The sequence below is a fragment of the Lathyrus oleraceus genome, chromosome 7 (genome assembly GCF_024323335.1).
Source record: "Lathyrus oleraceus cultivar Zhongwan6 chromosome 7, CAAS_Psat_ZW6_1.0, whole genome shotgun sequence".
Taxonomy (NCBI): domain Eukaryota; kingdom Viridiplantae; phylum Streptophyta; class Magnoliopsida; order Fabales; family Fabaceae; genus Lathyrus; species Lathyrus oleraceus.
Window position 1 is genome coordinate 26,148,655 of NC_066585.1, and position 5,956 is coordinate 26,154,610.

Genomic DNA, 5,956 nt, shown 5'->3' on the forward strand with positions numbered 1-5,956 from the left:
CATTGAAACCCTCTCATTCCAAAGGAAAACCTGATAAATTTCAACTTGAAATTTGATTTTGAATCTTAACTATTGGAGATTCAAGAACTCCAGGATCCAAAGCCTTGCAACCTCTCTAATCGCTTCCTGCTAGCTTCTTAAGTGTGATCAGATCGTGTTTGGAGCAAGCAACATCAAGAACTGCATAGCATTGAAGGTAATTTTCAGAAAACTTCATCTCTTCGACTCTCTCTCAATTCCACTCAATTCTCTTGGATCCTTGGTTGTCTGAAGTCCTACCAATGTAGGCAAGAAGATTGAGTTGCTTAGAGGTCAAATCGAAGTAACTCAGTTGACACACCTCAAAATTCAACTCCTCATATCTTTCTATATATGTGGAGTTAGTCAAAATTGAGGTCAGATTCGTGCTCTACGCCATTTTTTCTTTCAGATCATGTCCTCTTTTTTTATTTTCTTGATGGTGATGAGTGACCAGTCCGGCCAGGGTCACCGGAGAAGATGACCGGCCTTTGGACGTCGGCGATGCGCTGGATGTGTTTAGAGCCATTGATCTGGTTTAAATTGTTTTAATCTCGTGCGTTGCTTTTAAATACCAAGCCTATGACGCGTTGAGTGCAGTGCACCATGGAACGCGCGCTGGTGGCCACTTGATCTGCCACCTCAATTAATGAGGGAGATCAAGTGGTCCACGTTTTTTCTGATTATTTGAATTTCATTTTAATTGTTTTATTTTCATTAATTCATATTAATTTTAATATTGATCCAAAAAATATGAGAGTTTCACTAAAAAATTTCAAATAATTTCCTCTTTCATATTCTGAATTAAAATTATTTTTTGGATCATTATTAATACTTTTCATGATTTAATTGATTTTGCATTTGTTTTTAATTATTTAAAAATACTTTTAAATGTTTAAAAATTCTGAATTTTTTTCTCCTAGGTCCTTTGACCTTGTTTGACCTATGATAAATCTCATGTCCATTTATTTGGTATTTTGATGAGGTTTTAGGAATTTGACAAACCATATTTAATTTAAATGCCTTATTTTAGTATTTTTAATTTGAATAAATATCAAATAATTTTGTTGACCAATTGTGATGACTTGTTTGTGTTTGACTCTTGTTGTTGGGCCTTGATCAAGGTTAATTTGACTTTGTCAAGTTAATATCATTGGATTTAGGGGATTGATGAAATGTACATTCCATCTCCCAAAATGAATGGATGATATTAATTTGGTAAAAGTCCTCCTTTGATCAATTTGAGTTTTGATCCATTCCCCTCCCTCTTCATCTCATTCCCCTTCTTTATGCATTCATCTCATTTAGCCTATGATATCTCAAAGTCCTAAAGCTAGTTGATTGAAAAATTAACATGAGTATGGATGAGATCAGGCCACCTCTTTTGCATATCTCTTTTTGTGTGTGGTATGTTTCATGAGCATAGTCCATTATACTATGTCTCTAACATGCATTAACACCAAAATTCTATTGCTCGACCTCAAATAGTTGTGACTTCTACATAAATCCAATTACGATTGCTTAACATGGCGCTAAATTTGTGACATAAAAGGCATAACATTCTAGTTAGTGAGATTGTAAGTCTCCCCTCTTTCATGGTATTGTGTGGAAACTTGGCATTTTTTCCTTCCTTTGGAAGATGTCTTGGCTCAAGGATCCATGCTTGTGATAAGTGGGTTGAGTGTTCTCCAAAGAATGTCTAAAAAGTGAAAAGCAAAAGCAAAACAATACTAACTTCTAACCTATTAACAACTAACTTTTAATTTTAAGCCATTTACTTTAATGTCATTTAATTCTAGCTTTTATTCATTTGCCATTGTTCTTATCATTCTAATTGTTTATGTTAATGCAATTTTCACTTTGTCCACTTGAACCATATTGTGTGATATATCTTGTTTGTATATACTTTGCTTGTGTTGTGTGGTCTTTGACCATTAATATACATAATAACAACAAAAATCCTAAAAAAACTTTTGTGTGGACTGTTGGCTTGATCTTGGACAAATGGACTTATAACTTAGGCAACATTCATATGCTAAAGGACTTGGCCAATGCCAACTTATTGAGAAACCAAGTGCTTGCAATTTGAACTTCATCTAATACATCATTCAAGATCCCTCTGAGTTCATCTGCAACATGATCATTGTGAAGCTGTTATTGTGAACCTGTGACTTGTGGAACTCATCTGTTACATGGGCTATTTTTGAAGAAGATCATGAAGTAGCTAAAGCTTGGATGGGGCTATCTTTATTTGATGCCTTTTCTCTTCAAGATAATATAATTGTGCATTTGTGTGTTGCTTGATTCTAAATGTCCAAGGGAATTATGGGTTTCTATTGACATTCTTGTCTATTGGGTTGCTACCCATTTGGTCAGATCTTTTCAACTCTTAACTTTTAATTTTATGCATAGGATTAGTCTCTTCATCTTCTCCCCATTTCTTTAATTTAAAAATCTCTCCCTCCCTTTTCAAAATCTTCTTTGACTGAACTTATTTTGTTCTAAACTTTGACCATTTTGCAAAAAAGATAGAAACTTTGGCCTTATGCCATTGCATTTTCAAACTTCTCTTTCTTAAATCAAACTTGTAAATAAACTTAACTATACTTAACTTAAACTTTCAAAAAACCAAAAAGAACTAACTCATTCAAACCATTTTTAGGCCTTTGTGCCTTTCAAATTTAATTTTTGTTAAAAGCAATGCATCCATTTTGAAATTTGTATCACGAACTACGAGGTTTTGATCCCTCATTTTTATGTTGGTACGTAGGCACAAGTCCGAAGGGCTTGTCGAACACAAAAATATAATTAATGAATTCTTTTCTCATCCCCCCATTCTATTTGTTTGTAAATATCATTTTGTACCAAATACATATGCACACAAAAAGGGCTCCCTAGGAGTACCTAGGACACTTTAGGTACTAACACCTTCCCTCTGTGTAACCAACCTCCTTACCTATAATCTCTGACATTTTATTAGTTTTGATTTGAAAACTTCTTACTTTTGGGTTTTGTTCGTACTTTTTCCCTTTTCCCTTGGAAACAATAAAAGTGCGGTGGAGACTCTTGTTATTTGATCTTTACATTATCCATAGCTTGATGATCATGAATTTACCGCTACAATATTGACAAGACTGGATTGGATCAACCAAGAATCAAGGGTTTGTTGTAAGTCACGAACATGGAGTCTGGGTAAGAACCATCCCAAAGGAGTGAACTAAGGATAAAAACCTGTAGATCATGCTCTAAAAAGTTCCCAGAGTCTTAATTCCATCTATCGGATATTACAGGTTAAGATGACTGACTCATCGACCCATAATATTCTCAAGAGAAACTCGTCTGAGTGTAGTATCGCGTAACAACTATTATCAAGTCTACACTTGAACAGTTTCCGCACTACGTCCTAAATAGGCCAAGAGGGGGTAAATGTTCTACGGTCCTCAGTTTCTCGGACCCGAATTAGAGATAGTAATGCCTAACCACAAATACTTGTGTGACATTTCCAAATCTAAAAGAGTCTCCACTGAGCAGATGGATCTCAAGCCAACTTTTTAAGGACTACTCCACACAAGTCGAACATGACTATACCATCCTCCTATCTTAATTGCACTCAAGTTCAGGTTAGAACTTATCTCACCACTCACAGATCACCAAGCACAACAAGCAGATTATATCACACATACATATATACAAACATCACATATATACAAATATATACACACAAAAACTAGGCTAAACCCATTGGAGACTACTCCCCAGCAGAGTCGCCACTTAATTTCTGTAGCGGTAAATTCATGACCATCAAGCTATAGATAAGCTAGAGATCAAATAACAAGAGTCGCCACCGCGCTTTTATTGTTTCCAAGGGAAAACGGAAAAAGTACGAACAAAACCCAAATGTAAGAAGTTTTTAAATCAAAACTAATAAAATGTCAGAGATTACACGTAAGGGGGTTGGTTACACAGAGGGAAGATGTTAGCACCCAAAGTATCCTAGGTACTCCTAGGGAGCCCTTTTTGTATGCATATATATTTGGTACAAAAATGATATTTACAAACAAATAGAATGGGGGGATGAGAAAAGAATTCATTAATTATATTTTTGTGTTTGACAAGACCTTCGAACTTGTGCCTACGTACCAACATAAAAATGAGGGATCAAAACCTCGTAGTTCGTGATACAAATTTCAAAATGGGTGCATTACTTTTAATAAAAATTAAGCTTGAAAGGCTCAAAGGCCTAAAAATGGTTTGAATGAGTTAGTTCTTTTTTGGCTTTTGAAAGTTTAAGTCAAGTATAGTTAAGTTATTTACAAGTTTGATTTAAGAAAATAAGTTTGAAAATGCAATGGCATAAGGCCAAAGTTTCTATCTTTTTACAAAGTGGTCAAAGTTTAGAACAAAATAAGTTCAATCAAAGAAGATTTTGAAAAGGGAGGGAGAGGTTTTGAAATTAAAGAAATGGGGAGAAGATGAAGAGACTAATCATATGCAGAAAATTAAAAGTTAAGAGTTGAAAAGATCTGACCAAATGGGTAACAACCCAATAGACAAGAATGTCAATAGAAATCCAGAATTCCCTTGGACATTTAGAATCAAGCAACACACAAATGCACAATTATATTATCTTGAAGAGCAAAGGCATCAAATAAAGATAGCCACATCCAAGCTTTAGCCATTCCATGATCTTCTTCAAAATTAACCCATGTAGCAGATGAATTCCACAAGCCACAGGTTCAAACTAACAGCTACACAATGATCATGTTGTAGATGAACTCAAAAGGATCTTGAATGATGTATCAGATGAAGTTTCAAATTGCAAGCACTTGGTTTCATAATAAGTTGGCATTGGCCAAGTCCTTTAGCATAGGAATGTTGCCTAAGTTCTAAGTCCATTTGTCCAAGATCAAACCAACAGTCCACACAAACGTTTTGTAGGGTTTTTGTTATTATTATGTACATTAATGGTCAAAGACCACACAAACAAGCAAAGTATACACAAACAAGATATATCACACAATATGGTCCAAGTGGACAAAGTGAAAATTGCATTAACATAAACAATTAGAATGATATGAATAATGGCAAATGAATAAAGGCTAGAATTAAATGACATTAAAGTAAATGCCTTGAAATTAAAAGTTAGTTGTTAATGAATTAGAAGTTAATATTTTTTTGCTTTTGCTTTTTATTTTAAGACATTCTTTGGAGAACACTCAACCCACTTATCACAAGCATGGATCCTTGAGCCAAGACATCTTCCAAAGGAAGGAAAAAAGGCCAAGTTTCCACACAATACCATGAAAGAGGGGAGACTTACAATCTCACTAACTAGAATGCTATGCCTTTTGTGTCACAAATTTAGCGCTATGTTAAGCAATCGTAATTGGACTTATGTAGAAGTCACAACTATTTGAGGTTGGGCAATAGAATTTTGGTGTTAATTCATGTTAGATACATAATATAATGGACTATGCTCATGAAACATATCACACACAAAAAGAATATGTAAAAGAGGTGGCCTAATCTCATCCATACTTATGTTGATTTTTCAATCAACTAGCCTTAGGACTTTGAGATATCATAGACCAAATGAGATGGATGCATAAAGAAGGGGAATGGGATGAAGAGGGAGGGGAATGGATCAAAACTCAAATTGGTCAAAGGAGGACTTTTACCAAATTAATATCATCCATTCATTTTGGGAAATGGAATGTACATTCCATCAATCCCCTAAATCCAATGATATTAACTTGACAAAGTCAAATCAACCTTGACCAAGGCCCAACAACAAGAGTCAAACTCAAACAAGTCATCACAATTGGTCAACAAAATTATTTGGCATTTATTCAAATTTAAAAAATACTAAAATAAGGCATTTAAATTAAATATGGTTTGTCAAATTCCTAAAACATCAAAATAAATGGCCATGAGATTT